The 16702-nt window shown below is 36.5% G+C and overlaps 1 protein-coding gene across 3 annotated transcripts in view; it reads left to right on the top strand.

Annotated features, from left to right (window-relative positions):
- The window catches only part of TSNARE1 (t-SNARE domain containing 1), a 418229-nt gene extending 402311 nt beyond the window's left edge, over nt 1-15918 (top strand). For all 3 annotated transcript variants that reach the window (XM_088531270.1, XM_088531278.1, XM_088531285.1), the window contains exon 12: nt 15826-15918. The gene's annotated coding sequence lies outside the window, so the exon portion shown is untranslated. The remainder of the gene's footprint in view (nt 1-15825) is intronic.
- The last annotated feature ends 784 nt before the right edge of the window (nt 15919-16702 follow it).

The raw sequence follows: 16702 nt of genomic DNA, 5'->3' as shown, positions 1-16702 counted from the left end.
TAGTACATTTTTATTTTGCACAGTGAGTCACACAAATGTAGTGAGAAACAACAAAGAAGACGTCAAGTTCCATTACTGTAGTAAAATGGTGGATGACAAGGGCATCTGGTTGATAGAACAGTACAGAAAATTGCACTTTGTCTGGCAATTAAGAGAACAAAATGAAAAAAAAAAAAAGCCACTGTCCTATTTCTGTTTAACTTCAAAAAACACATATGATTTCTGCCTCAGGAAGTTCTGTAGGTGGCTGCCTAACTTCTACTCTTAAGCAACATTTTGTGTTTAGAGAGGAATAAACCGGGTGAATAAACTCATCTAACTAAATGCATGTCTCTTTTGACATTTGTTTTAAAAATAATAATAATAATAATAATAATAATGGTCCCATTACTGACTTGTTTCAGCATGAGGGTTGGTATAACTACTCATGGCAGGGTATTTTTTTTACAAACTTCATAGTTAATGTGTCTGGTACCAGCTGGGCTGAGTGATGCTGCAGAGACAATACACCCAGCCTTTTCTTTGGAGCTAACATCAAATGTCAGATTTCTCTGTTACTTTTGTGTTTCTTCTGAAAGATCTAAATCAAACCGCAAATCTCTGCCCTTTATCTGGATAAGGTAGATGACGGTACCTTCAACTATCAGAATAAGGAGAAAGAAAGGTTAGTTTTGTAGGATAGATTGCCCATATTTATACAACCCTACTAATGAACTAGTGTTCGTCATTTGCAAAAACATTGATTCCTTCTCCAAACAAAACAGAAATCAAATCCAAATTCAGCCTGTTATCAATGGGCTCTATTATTAAAATCTAAGGAGTTTGATTTTATTTCATAAATGAAATGGAATTCAAGGTGGGTCCTGGCCACTGTGCTAGAGGTCACACGAATCTGGCACTCTGCCATGCACAAAGCAGTAACAGCAGCAGAATTGGGTGGATTGGGACACAAATTTAATGGATTTGGCTTTTTCAGAAAGTTTCTCAGATGTATATGAGTTAATTATATGAGTTAAATGTTACCACTTAATCGCTCTTAATGACTTCTTATGCAGCAAAGCACTATTAAATGAGAAAATAAAATAGACAGCATTTTCCTCTTCTTCCAAAATATTATAAAAAGAAGATGAAAGCATTCCACAATTGACAGTTGTTTTAAAAGCGTGAGCAACCTCAGAGGGACCGTGGGAGTGGCACCATGTCCTCTTCCAGTATGATGCTGGAGGTCTTGTAGTAGAATGATGGATATTTTCAGGCACTGCCATTCTTGAAATGATGGCATTGAGAAATGTAACCTTGAGGATCCTTTCTAAACCTCAAGGTTTGGAAACATTTAGAAAGCATTTACTTCAGCTCTTCATCGTCACTTCTCTGGAAGTAATCTGGAAATTACTGCCCCCATGCTGATATGGTGTTGGTGTCCTCAGCTCCCAGTATTTGTTTCTGAATAGCTTAAATTACTTGCTGAAGATGGCTGAAGGCCAACAAATATGTACGCCAAACAATGAGTACTTCCCCATACAATTTCTATATTTGCTTGCTGTGATCTGCACTAAAGCAACTGTGTAGAGGTAAAACATGTTTCGATTCTCCCAAACCCAATATGGGGGCAGCAACTCTTAGAATCATAGAATTATAAAATCATTAAGGTTGGAAGGGACTTCTAGAGGTCATCTAGTTCAACTCCCCTGCACACACAGGGTCACCTAGAGCACGTGGCACAGGACTGCATCAAAGCGGCTTTTGAAGATCTCCAGAGAAGGAGATTCCACAACCTCTCTGGGCAGCCTGTTCCAGGGCTCTGTCACCCTCACTGTTAAGAATTATTTCCTTAATTTCCTGTGGTGTTTCAGTTTGTGGCCATTACCTCTAGTTCTGTCGGTGGCCACCACTGAAAAAAGGCTGACCCCATCTTCTTCACTGCCTCCCTTGAGGTACTTATATACATTGATCAAGTCCCCTCTCAGCCGTCCCTTCTTCAGGCTGAACAGGCCCAGCTCTCTCAGTTTCTCCTCATAGGGCAGATGTTCCAGGCCCCTGATCATCCTCGTAGCCCTGCGCTGGACTCTCTCCAGTAGATCCATGTCCCTCTTGTACAGGGAGGCCCAGAACTGGGCACAGTGCTCCAGATGTGGCCTCACCAGGGAAGATCGTAGCTGATCATCAGACTGGACAATGGGGGAATACTGCCTTCATTAACTCCTCGACCAACTTCAGGGTTCATGTGATCCTCCTGTACCTAGATAGTGCATTTGATAGTCCATCCCATTTGTAAGACGAGAGTAGGAGATAGAAAATTATCTTATTCAGAGAAAAGGCAAGAGCGCAACTTCTCTCAGTTGAGATCATTAAGTTTCCATTCATGTTTAAATGTACATAGTACTGCAAGCTCTAGAACTGATTAGATTTTATGGGCAGAATTAATTTTCCTTTTCCTTTCTTTTCCTTCCTTTTTTTTTTTTCTTTTTCTTGACTAATATTGCAGAGAGATCTGATGGCATTGCAAAGATCATTGCAAGTTGGCATTCCATAAGAACTTGACAAGTCTTAAGCTCCTGTCCTACGTAGCTCTCCTAAGATGATGCATGTGTCCTCCTCCTGAGAGGATGAAGGAAACTTGGAAGCTTATTCTAAAGAGTTGCTGCCCAGAGAGGAAGATGGATAATTGCACTCGAGCTGTCAGCAACACAAAGCCACCTCTAGCATTTTGTGCCAGTGCCTTTGACAGACATTACTCTTTCAAAGCTGTCTCTTCTGAGGTGTCTTATTCAAATACAATATGAAGGCAGTACAATAGAAAGCTTTCAAATGCAAATGTTAGTAGGGAAATGGCATATGGCTGAAGGAGCTGGATATGTCTGTGAAGGAATATTTAGCTTTTCCTTTGCATAATGTTTCATAAACATGGTAGAACAAGATGAGGATAGCCCATGTTTTGACTTTTACAAGGGATAATTTGTTTTGAGTGAAATCCCTTTTTTTCTTTCTTTCCTTTAAGAAGTCTGGTTTTACTGGGTGTGGAAATAAATGTCTCCAGTTTACTTATAGTTACTACAAATGCAACACAGTTCTTTCACTGTCACTACTTGTGAGAAGAGGAGCAACATCAGGGAAAAGGAGGATGTTACTAGGAATTTCTGTCCAGCTGATAGTGAAACTTGAAAAATGAGAACCTCCTAAACTACATGAATGCCTTACACATTTCCCAAACCGATTAGCAAATATTGCAGGGGATGAAAATGAAACTATTTCTAAATAGAAATTATAAGCATTGTCAATGTTTGTGTTTCAAAACATGAATACTCATTAGCATCAAGAAGGAATAGCTATCCTATTGATATTTAAGTCTATTTCTCCATTCTTCATAAACCTATTCCTAAAATATATTCTATAATACCTCTGCACAGTTAACCCATAATAAATAATAATAATAGGGTATATTTTGAATGTTTCAAGCTTCATGAATGGCAAATCAGATTTGAGTGTGTCTAAATCTAGTCTAGCTTTAGTACAAGAGTTTGCATTATAGACTTTGTCTGATTTTCTAGACTGTACTCTGGAGGTCAGCCTAAATTTTACACATGGTCTGCTGTTCCTTTTTGGAATTTTCTGTACATGTTTCTTGTCCTCCACATTTAAGTTACTTTGAACGTAGAATTATTCATATATATAATATAACATATAATCATGCCAGTAAGCTGCGTAGAGATTCCTGTTTGACATATATTCCAACATTTGCAGTAATCCTAAAAGAATATTCTATATTATCAGATTTTGCCTGGACAGGATTTTTATGAGATATGGCCACTATTCTTAAAAATATATGAAATTTAGGTATATAAAAAGATTGGTGATCTCCTTCACCTTGTCATTTGCATATTACTCTGCTGTCTTACGTACTTTTCAGGGCAGGGAGCACTACACTGTAAATACATTATTCAAAATATGTACTAAACAAGCTGATTAATGGAAGGTTTATTTGATACCTTTTCTTTTTAGAACATTTATGGCAGTAAATATATTTCACATTTTTTTTCTTTGTTTAGTCTATGCTAAAATGTTATTTTTTAATGAGAGAAAATGCAAAGATACATGTAAAGAATATATGCATGTGTTGCAACTAGTCATTTGTAGTCATATAGACTCATTCTTCCAAACAGCAGGAGAGTCTCAAAGCATTTATATTAGTGGATTTCTGTTGTACTTCTCTCTGGCCTGTTTCTCCCAAGCCTTATACTTGTACCTCTGCAAATACACATCTGAGTGTACTGGGGAGACTTGGATGCAGAACTGATAAAATATCAGAAATTTAGGAGTTTTTTTTTATACTTTCCTTTGGGGTCTAGCTAGTTTGGGAGAAAGAAAGTCAAGCGCTATCACAGTAATAAATAAAATCCTTACATAAGCAGAAACAAGGGGTTTTCATCACAATCAAGTGGCTCACAAGTCATTAAAAATGTTATTACTGTTGAAGGTAAAGGAAATCTCTATTTCCCATTTCCCCAAGCATTTCTTCCTTGCAAGGCCAAATATTTTCTGTCAGCCCTTTGAAATTTATTATTTAGGTTTGTCGTTCTTATCCTTGATTCATTTTTTACTTATATGTGGAAAGTAAGTAGGGGCTCATGAATACTTTTGCCTTTGAATAAAGTGTTGCTGATTTGAAATGCTTGAAAGGTATTGATTTAAAGAATGCACTGTATCAACATTTAAAATTAAAAGGCCAAATAATCTTCATTGTAATTCAGGGAAGGTTAAGATTCTGTAAGGATGCTACATTGCATTTCTCCTGGGTGGATGGATGGATGGATGTGACCAAGGATTTTGTTGTTGTTGTTTATAATGTCTCTTTACTGACTTTTAAACATTGCTATAAAACAGCAGAAGTAATTTCAAGCACATTAGAAAGCAAATATGAGAGTCCCTAGGCCTGATTCTCATTAACATTCATGCTGTTTTACACCACTCTTGCAATGCAGTGGGGCCATAAACTAAATTACATTAAGCGTAAAATGTTTGTAGTGAAAATGAGAACCAGACCCATATGGCAATATTATAATCAGACCCACAAAGATGGCACAGCACTTCTCACAGTAATGTCTGCTTTCCTATTTCCAGTGGGGAGTTCATCCCAGTCACCTTTCTGTCTTTCAAGCTTGAAAAAAGATAGGATTTACTCTTTTCAGGATGTACCATATTGGACAGTCTAGAAAAGAATGGTGAAAAAATCCCATAAAAAGATTAATAAAAGCAAATGTGGTTTCAGCAATGCCAGCATTAATCATGTCCACCAGCCCCTGCTCTACTTGGGGGCACTCTTCCCATGTGAATGATTGATCCATGGCAATTTCTGATCAATGTGCAGCTGAAATGAAGTGGGGCAGGTCCAACAAACCACACAGAGACACACTTCTCTGCTGTTGTGCTTCATGTAGACACACAGAAATTAAAGCCTAGCTGGTTGGATAATCACACTGAATGCTGCATGTGAAGTTGACTGAAAAGAGTGCACCAAATGCTGAAGAGCAAACAAATGACATACATACATAATTTCTCCCTTTATAACATCCACTGTAAATTCTGGAAACAATGATCAATGTGTCACTGTTCAATGTTTCATTTTATCTCAAGAACAGTGCTTTTTTTTTTTTTTTTCCCCCCCCCAATATTTCTTCTTTGAAACCAGACATCTGAAATGGGTCCGTTGTATCATACCCATTTATCTCCATTGACTACAAAGAGGGCTGAACCAGATCAGCTGCAAAGACCAAACTTGTAAAACATGCAATTCTATTGAAAAAAAAATCAACGTGTAATGTCTCTGAGCTTTTTGAATGCCACTCCTTTCAGAAGCTGGTATACATAAGTCTGATCAAAAATCATGATATATTGGGAGACAAAATCTGGAGTAGTGATTGTCACAAACCCATAAAATTGAAACAGGCAGGTCTGGTCAATAATCCTCACAATGTGGGGTTAAATTCAATTATAACATAAGATTTGATGGCAATCTATGGGTATCACTTGATAATGTATGGCCTATGTGCCCAGCCTACAGGCACAGTTAAGATTTGCAAGGTGACAAGAGTAGATCTAATTTGCCCAAGTAGATTTATCTAGTGTAAATATAGGTTTCAAATGTGCCTATCAGTAGGTAATTTTGGAAAGAGAATGAAAAAGGAATAGACATCCTAATACATTTTTCTATATATTTTTGGAATTAAAATTTAATAGAATTTAATAGGAAAAGTTGGACTTTGTTGGATGCATCCAGCTTTGCATTTTAAAACACTGAACTATTGTGGAGACCATAATAGTAATAATAATAAAAAAGTTAATCGTAATTTGCTTCCAACAGAAGTATTAAAATGATGAGAGTGTCTGAATAAAGGAATTAATGCCTTGACAATGTAGTCACAGAACATTAGTTTTTATGGCACACAGGTGGACATCAGAGAATTCTGAATAAATAGTAAAACAAAACAAACAAACAACAACAAAAATAATTAAATACATCCAGTTTTTATAGAACAAGATAATGTAATTTGTATTGCATCAGGATAACATATAGAGTACTTTAAACAATGTGTAATGCAATACCATGGAGGCAAGATCTGAGATTGTGTAGGTACATAACCCTGGGTAATAAGATCCCAGACACAGCACAGTAATGTTAAGGGGGTGAATTGTCCAGTGTTGGAATGGTGTAGCCACTCTGCTTCTGAGCCCAGATCTCATTATTCAGTGCAAATTTGAGTAGTTTAGCATGTTGTGCTTTAACATACTCATAGGAAGACAATGTCCATGTCTCTACCTGAGTATAAATGATTGCCAACAACTTCCAATAGGGTTTTTGAGACAAATTAGAGTTGATTCAAGATATGGGAAACAAAGACATATGGTGAAAGGAATGCTATTTATGGAACTATCATAATCCAAAGATGGGAAGGGGTGACACGTGCCAAGCATCTGGCCGAGACAACAAAATCATGAACATCCTGCAACCTCAAAACCTGAGAAAGTAGTAGATGCATAAACAAATTTGAAAGCTGATGTAAGCCACAGATCAACCATAATGTAAATTGAACCATGTCACTTTAGCCCTATGGCCCCTATGGCCTCTAGATACAATACGATCCATAAAACAGGTTATTGCCAGCTCAGGGCCTATATGAAATCTTTTCCTATTCCAAATCAAGTTGGCGTTCATCATGTCTCCTGTGCAACTTGCTTCAAAGTTGTGTTTCTTATCTGGAGCCTTCTAAACATCTTCTTATACTACCAAAGCTTGTTGAGAGTGTAATATATATTGGGGCCATGGAGAGTAATAGTGTAGCAGAAGTAACATGGTAAACTTCCACCATGCACGTAGACTCATACAACTCACACTGAGATCAGAAGTGTTTTTTCTGCTGGAAGCCCCATTAAGTAGAGCCCCTTTCAAAGCAACTCTGCTGTACAGAGGTTTGAGTCTGATTCCGGGGTTCTGAGGAACCAACAGAACTTCCTGATTCCAGGACAAGGAAGAAACAAGACCTCCAGCTGTTCTGCACAGACATGGCAGAGTTCAATAAGAATTCAATTGCTGAGCTTCATCTTTCTTCATTTTCTTTCCTGACTTTTCTTTTTCTTTTTTTTTTTCCCCTCAGCATCTAGCATCCACCCATCTGTTAAAAAATAAAAAGGACTCCCTCTGCTAGTATCTATTAAAGTACCATATGTCTGAGGTATGGCCTTAGGTGGTGAACATCGCAAAGTGCCTCTCTGAATAAATAGATTTGTGCATTTAAGGTTTAATTAGGTAAGTGCTTTTTAAATAGCATCACACTTCCACCTTAAATATTTACTATTCCGCAGCAAAGAAAAAAAAAAGGCAACAAAGCTGGTCAAAAATATAGCCTGACATGAGTGTTCCCAGCCTTCTCATAATGATTCACATCTTCTTCATCTCCGCTGTTGGGAATAACAGGGAAAGTAGTCTCCTGAGCGTTTGTTCATGATCCCTCCTACCCTAGCCTGCCCAGCTTTCCTAGTTCATTACTGCTGCTACAGATATGCTTATACTCTGAGTTACACAGCACCATCTGTTACAGAGGAGGAAGGAGTTGTTTATTTCAAGATGCAGATGTAATATAGCTTGAGCAAGGGGGAAAGGTTTGAAAGTATTGCGTGCTTTTAGTTCTCACTTAAAATGATGGACTCAAGTGTCATGCCACGGAAATCTGAGATCTCCAGGCAAGTTGTAAATCAGTACAGGGGAGGCAGAAGATGAAAGTAATCAGCTCAAAGATCATAACAAGATACAACTTGTTGTCTCTTAGTCCGCTTCACAGAGAGACTCCCCTTAGACCAGATATCACAGAATCACAGAATGGTTTAGGTTGGAAAGAACCTCTCGTGATCGTCTCGTCCAATCCCCCCTGCTCAAGCAGGGACACCTAGAGCACGTGGCACAGGGTCGCATCCAGGCCACCTGTGACTGCCTTTCAGGGTAAGATAGAGACAGAGACATCCTGAAATGGCAGTTTATCTGTCTTATCAGTTAGATCGACTTAGTTAAAGGTCGTCTGAATTATTCTCCAGCAGTGCCTCTCTCTCTCTCTCTAGTCACTTTTAAGGAATATGAGAGTCACTTCTGTTGATCTAGAGAACAGGAATATAAATACAAATCTGGAGAATTTGTATTTACATTAATGTAATCTCATCTACAGTATTTCCTATTTATTTTTCTGGTACAGTAGCAAAAGGAGAAAACCTATAATAGATAGGATATTTCAGCAACCTAGACTAGATGAATAGTAGGAGTGGTCAAAGTGAAAATCAACTATATTATACTTACTCACAACTCAGGACCAAAATTTGGCATCATGAGCAGGTATCCAAAAGATGTCAGAGTTATTGGAGTGAAATCCTTGACATATCTGCCTTTTTATGCCACTAACTTTTGTTCCAATGCAGGGACCAATTGCTTTAATATCCATTGCATATCCCAAACTATCTGCCTTCTAATGGGCTCTTTTTAAAAAAATCTTTCAGTACTTCTTCTAAAAAGTAAGTGAAGCTATGATATGAAGCATACTTCCATTCAGTGTTTCAGCCCTGGTACCATATGTATGAATAACACTGACATATGTATGTAAAAACAGCATCACCCAAGAGTTTAAAATAGCTAAGGTTCAGATGGTGGCAAAGACATTATTTTAACATCCAATTAATTCTGTTTTTAATTAGTTATGTGTGTGCAGCAACACACAAAAAAAACAAGGCCCAGCAAAATCTCAGGTAAGTTCTTAATGAATTAAATAATAATCCAAACTTCTGCACCAAAATATCCATTGTGTGTAAAACGGCAACACTGATACACAGTGTACATAGTTCCATTGTGTTTTTCTTCTGACAGGTCAGATTTTCAATGCTGACTTTCTCTAGTTCTGCCAAAATCATGTCCTTTTTCTATTGGATTCTATTACCAAATCACAGAGCTTTCAGTTTCAGTTCTCCTAGCTGAAATAGCTGTAGTTTAATGCTAATCATGCCGTGTATTCTACTATGGGATTTTTTTTTAAGCTCTATTTCTGCTTCCATGTGAATAAGAATTTAAAGATTCCTGCCACCTTTTACAGCTCTGGTTTGTTTGCTCTGTAATTAAATGCCACTGCAAGGTGAAAGGCTGGTGTTTTCCTATGGCTCTTGGTGGATTCTCAGGAATGGAGAAATAGTAATGAAACATGGAATGTGCCCCGAGTGGTTTGCACACGAGGCAGACTAAGGCTAAGTACCCTCATGCTGGAGCATCCATTTTCCTGCAGTTGTGGAGTCCTGCAACCAGGCACTTTTTTTTTTTTTTTACTGAGTCAGCATCTTCGGATAGTTGCTGCAAGCTGCAAGTCAAATGTCAGTAATTCTGTGCATTTCCGAAGGAAAGTAAGATTGACACATCAGTGCAGACTGATGATTCCATCTGGTCTGATATCCATTCTCCACACCCACATGTGACGTCTTATCTGGTCAGTGCTTTATGTCTCTTTTTGCTGTGTTATCCAGAGCACTTCCAAAAAGTATGTCTATAAAGCTAATTTTCTTTCCTCCTTCCCTCCATCCATGCAACAGGAGTTGCCAAAAGTGAGTCTAGGAGTCTTTCTAGGGAAAGATAGGCAATGATTTCACAAACCAAAAAAGATTGGGCCTGCTAAAAAGCAAAGAAGTGAGACTCTAGGCACTTATCAATGAAGTGAGGGGGGTGAAGATGGGCACCCTCTGGCTCAAATGTTTGATTGCTCCTGAGGATGAAGAGTTTAAAGCAAAAAAAAAAAAAAAAAGGCAAAAAAAGAAAGAAAAAGTTCATATTGGTTTAGGGCACTCTGAACACCTTCAAATTACTTCTCTTACCGTAGAGATTTGGTTCAAGGGATGCAGTGGGAGCACAGTCCTGCAAATCTCTGCTAGTAGCTTCTGCCTGAAAAACATCTGCAAAGAGTAAAACCATCATTCACCCATTCATTCTACATGGTGACAAGAGGAAAAATCCTGCCCTGAAACACCAGCATTGATTTCTATGCTATGTTCTTCTTTTCTTCCTCCTTGCATAAAACAGGTTTTCTCACTCTTAAGGTAATGACATCTCCACATCCCAAGCCCTCCAATTTGCTTTCGAAACATGAAAAAGCTTAACACAAAATAAAGGCTGTGTCTTGCAGCTGAGCAAAGTTAATGCAGCTTAAACTGCAAACAGAGCTCATTGATGGAGAAAGACCTATGCTATTTTCTTGGCTATTCGGTACCATCTGTTTAATGTCACTTAGATTTAGATCATGCATTGCTGGCAATTTTAACCTTTTTTCAAGGCAGCTAAATGAAGTCATAATCCTTCTGCCACTGATAACCCCATTTTGAGACTCAGTCTTGTACGTTTCATTGTTCTGAGAACATTGTTCTGTTCTAGAGAAGTGTGTTCAGCTTGTCATTGGAGAACTGCAATTGAACTTCCCATATAGGAAGCATGTTCTCTGGAAAGCCTCATGGCAATGCTTTTAAAAGAAAGATAATATGGGGAAAAAATGAGTAAGCATTTTATGGAGGAAGGATCTCTTTTGGGACTGTGACCTCAACACATTCACTCTAGAGAAGAAGCAAGGGTTTATTTGGGTTGCTTGGTTGGTTCTCTATCCAGCCTTGCACTGGCATAGGCTTGAAGGAGTTCTTCCTTTGAGCTCACCTTGATCAGAGAATGGGATTAATGGCTTGCTTGTTTCTGTCTGTCAGTTTTGGACAAATCTTCATATTTCCTAGCTTTTCTTTTCTGTTCTGAAAACACACAATGCTCCGTGGCTGACTTGGAGGACCATGAACTAGAGCAACATGTATGAGATCAGTAGTTAACAAGAGTATATCAATAGTTAGAACAGTCTGGTCAGCATGAGTAATCAGTGGTCTAAAGGATGCAGTATAGACAAAGGATTGGAGGAAGTGAAGTTTTAGGGACCAAAATAATTGGCTAGAGAAAAAGTTGGTAAAATGTCAGTGAGTCTTTGGTGAATTACGTTAGCTCATAAATTTGTGTTTCAGGTAGCTCCTGGGGGTTTCTCTTAGAGCTTACCGAAAGAACTTGTCATAATCCAATTTTTACACTTCACACAACCTCAAAACAAGGTATTCAGTGCTTATGTCAACTTCATGAATCAAATAATAAGAACTTACTGGAGGTTGAAAAGCAACTATGGCTAGGATTAAATGTTGTCATGTTAAAAAACTATGCAATGACCTTTCAATCATACACAGCTCTGCTATGCACAGTGTGTCATGAGGGGAGAAGAAATGAGAGAAATGAGGTCAGTTCATTCATAAATAGAAGGTTTTTCCCCTCTTTTTTTTTTTAATCTGATAAGACAGTACTGCTGAGATTTGATATGTCGCTTGCTATTTAATCAGAGCAAAGCTTTTGATGACATTATCTCATGTTGCGCATATTTGACATCAGATAATTTAAAACCCTTGAAGCCAATACTAAATCATGAAGTTTGAAGACTTGGTGGCATATGATTACCATATAATTTTGTATAGCAAAATTTGGTTTTAAAGGGATGGGGTAAATTACCACTTTCCCTTTTCTTCCTTCTCTTCTCATCCGTTGTGACACTTCCCAAGCCATGGACATTTACTTTTTTGTGAAATAGAGTTTGTCAAAATTTCCAGAGTCAAGATAGCACTATTCCATGTCTGAAATACAACATTACCTATTACATTTTCTACCATAATCCTTGGTTCCAACTTTAAGTGTAGACTGACACCACTACAGAGTTTTCTTATACTTCTTTATTGCCTTATCAGTTCTGTCATTCTTACTTTAACATATACTGCAACATTGGTAGGGAATATGCCTTGGTAAGAGAAATCTTTACAGCTTAGAATTAGCAATGCATGGAAGTAAATTCTCAGTAGCTACACACTAACTCTCTATCCTGAAGCTGGAAACATCGTGGTGATGTTTTTTTATGTAGCGAATCCCAAGAAGCTGGTTTATATAGGCAACAACTCTCTTGGACGCATCAAAATATGTCTGTAGCATGGGACTTTTTTTTTTTTCCAGCATCATCTCAGCACCAGTCTGCTAATCATAACATACATCTATTTCTTAAACTTGAACTAGCTCCCGAAAGTTGTCCATTCACTAATGTCAACATATGTTTGTTAAACGCTGATGTTCTCATTAATCTCCAATAGTTAAATTTTAAGACACTGACATTAGGGCCAAAAGTGTTATGAACTTCCAAAGGTTCAGAATTTCTAACAAGGCATGTTTCTCAAAGGGAAAATAAATTATTTCGATGAAATAGAATCAATGATGTTTGCTTGATCCCATAGATAAAATAAGGAAAATACCAAGGAGAAATACGTGGCTAAATGAATATGAAGCTATATTGCCTGGAATGTATCATCACACTGTCATCCTTTTTTTTTTTTTTTTTTTCTGACAGAAGACTCCTGAGTTGTTAGATCTGTCCTAAGGAGTTTTGTTAAATTTTCAGTGAAATTCTAATCCAGTTCTAAGCAGCAATGTCCAGTATGGTGTAATTCAATACCAGCACTTGCGCTGTGGACAATTGTGCACAAGAGAAATGTCTAAGATTATCTTTTATAATTAAAAGTGTGTATCACTTATTTCTTTAAAAAATTAGTCAAAATAACTACTTAAAAAGGAAGAACTTTAGCTGATGGAAAACCAGACCTTTTTTTGTGAGCAAAATCTCATACTTTTACAATATTTTTGAACAAAGGCTCAGATAAACGCTTAAGTATAGGAGATTCACAATGTCATTAATGCAATTTTCAGACTAATCTGATGTCTGATTACTTTTATCTTCAAAGAGATGGTATCGGCCAGTGTTTTGTTATTTTGTTTCTTTCTTTTTTACAAATTCTTTATTCTTTCCTGAAAACTCATCATTCAGCAATTAAGCATATAGTAATAACTTGCCACCGAAGTCAGAGATCATATCTCAAGTCCTTTCCTCTTCACTTTTCTTCTTGCATGTCTCTTCTTGGAAACAGTTAGGAGGTACACTCATAAACCAGATCAAACACTAATGACCTACATAATTGATCAGTACGTCTCTGAATATAAAATTTAAACCCTAAAATTTTGTATGAAGCTCACAACCCTAGAGGAATTTAGTATCCTATCTCACTTTAAAAGAGTCAATTCCAAGTATAGATATAACAGTGTTTAATATTTCGTTATAGAAAAAAAGGAAAACGCAAGAAATGGAACTCACCTGACCTATTTTAGACATCTAGTTTAGGATGAAAAGAATCAAGTTAAATTTGATGAGGAAGGTGATATAAACTAGTCATTGAAATGTGGGCATGCAGTGTGTGAAGTCACCCAGGTTTCCACCAGTAGAGTTCCCTAAAAGTCAAAAATCTGTCCCAAAATATTTTTTGAGCAATGGATTGTAATTTTGTTCTAAATGTGTTTAGGAAGTAAAATAAGACTATCACTTAAATTAGTACACTCAGCACTACTTCACCATCCAGTAATTTTTTTTTTTTTTAAACAATTTTTTTTCTATTCCCGTTTGTTTGTATGTTAACAAAGTATTAACAGTGAACAGGAAAGTGGGAATGGCTCCAAAGTGTTTGAAGGGGTTTATGTGATTACTGGTGTTCATCTGTTTTCCATATAATTTCCACTTCTCTGAGTAACTAACTATTACTACTAACTATTAGTTAGTTGCTCACTACTCAATAGTTAGTGAGTAGTTATTACTCAATAGTTAGTGAGTAACTAATTATCTTATAATAATCGTAGAATTCATACTACTAACTTTATACAACCATATGTAGGTGTCCACAGTGCACATTCTGCATTAAAGTCATCCTGAATATCCCTTTGTAGTTAAATTCATCAATATAGTCAGTGAAATTTAGGTCATTCTAAAGTTAATGTCTTTCTTCTGAACACTCCCACCCTAAAAACCCATTGACTGTATTGATTAGATCTGTAATTGCTGTTATTGGAGCCTGGACAGATACTCAGATGGAGATATTTACACCCTAAATTGGATGAGATGAATGTCATCTCCAGAAGGGAGCCCCTTCCCACTAAAGATGATGATGTTGCTATTAGTTGCGTCAAAGGGACAAATGCAAATATGTATGCAAATACAAGTCAGGAACTGTCTTCTATGCTTTATGTACAGCACACACACCATGGATGTCTGATTTCAGAAGATCACCTAAATAATACCACATTAAGAACAATGTTAATAATTGACCTTAATAACATTATGTTCATGGTTTCAGATTTTATTTGCTTAGGGGGAGTTCTAATCTCTGTTCTATTTTAACATCTTGCTGGTTTATAGCTCGCAGTAAGACATATTTAAAATTAAAAAAAAAAAAAACAGAGTTTCTAAGGTTTTCAGCAGTAGACAATCAGAAATTAAGCTGTGATCATTTATTTGCTTTTGATAATAATTTCTCCATCCCCTTGCTTTCCCTTGATTACAACTGGGACCAGATTTCCTGCACAGAATAATGTTTGAATAGCATAAATGCAAACAATATTAATAAAGAAGAACAAGTAAAATAAATGCAAACATTACAAAAGCTTGCATATGATTTTCATGTTGATGCTTGGTGCAAATAGGTTGGCCTGGTTGAGAAAGCATTGAGGGAAAACAAAACAAAACAGAACAAAACATTTTTTCTAGCCTTAGAAGACTATTAGAAGGCTATTGTGCTTATGTGTCTCTCAGAAGTCATCATAGCAGGTTTCTCTTACAATAATTCTCTTACAATAATTGGAGAGAAACATACACTTTCATTAAAAATTTACCTCTTAATTTCCATTAATTGCCTACATTATACAGTGTAAATATTTTCTATTGTAAAGATACATGGTAAGGTAAATATTTTATAGTAAGTTAAAATTCATAGTGGCTTCGTTGTCTGGAAAAAAAATGGAGAATAGACAAACATTTCTTAGATACTATGAACTCAATCAATACCACACTATAGCTTCTATGCTTAGAGCTGCCAGCATTGAAGAAGATGCACAATCCACTTTCTTTCTTCTTGTGTTAGGCTATGCTCAATGTTTTCTTATAAATTTGCTTTGGCTCTACCCTCAGCCTCCCTACTCCTACCACAATTACTTTAGACTAGAATCAGCAAAATAACACTATTCAGAGATTGCATCTACTTCACTGTTGATTATGTGTTTTGGGACCAACTTGAGTAGCCATCCTTCTATCATCAAGAGCTTTGTATCAGCGAATCTTGGGGAATCCCATGAATACTTATCAGTTATTTTTGCTTTTGCAGAGCCCCTGATCACCCGGGAAGTGAAACGGATTCTCAAGGCATTTCACATCTATGTTTTACGTCAGTGTCTGCTTTACTGATTATGTTGTATTAGAACTACTATAAACTTTAAACACTGTAATTGTATGAAAGAAAAGCTAAGTTTTATACCGGGTATTAGTATAATTGTGAATAAGTTTCCTTCATTGAAAACATACCCTGTATTTGACCTTGTGTTGTGGATTTCAATTGTACCTTTGTTTGTCCAGGGATTTTTTATTTCACCTTTCAAATTTGATGTTTAGTGTTCTGTAAGATAAGTAGTTGTTAATTTATCTTTGTTGTTTGTGTTTTTAACATAATTTCTTCTTTTGATCATTTTAAATCATGTAAATCAAACCATTTTTTTAATCCACCTCAGCTGTTTTTTTTGGTAAGTATTAAATATCATTTAGCTCAGATTCTCATATTGTGCACTGCCGCTTTAAAGTTAGCACTGCCTATCAGAATTAAGCCATTTCATAATTACATATGCCATCTGCAAACAGATCAATTACGTACTTAGATGATTGTGGGATCATGTTCAGAATAACACATTTATTTATGAGAAACAATAGTGAAAAAGCAGGACAAGTAAGCATTAATTTTTTTCTCTGTCTCTAAAAAAAGTAAAAGATCTTTAATCTGGTTAAAAATAAGGCAAAACATCTCATAAAAAAACTTTTTGTTGTTTTTTTTTTTTAATTCCATTTCAATGGATCCAACACTAGGGATTTTATTCTGTTTTCTCCGACAATATTTTCTGTTGAAAACATGATTGAAAATGCCATTTAAATATGTCTTTAAATGTGTCATACACTATAAATTCAGTTTTTCTCCAGTAAATAAAACATTTCAA

This window comes from Tinamus guttatus, unplaced genomic scaffold (assembly GCF_059628265.1).
Source record: "Tinamus guttatus ecotype Peru unplaced genomic scaffold, ASM5962826v1 Tinamus_guttatus_pri_ptg000032l, whole genome shotgun sequence".
NCBI lineage: Eukaryota > Metazoa > Chordata > Aves > Tinamiformes > Tinamidae > Tinamus > Tinamus guttatus.
This window is presented reverse-complemented; position numbering and strand designations above follow the sequence as displayed.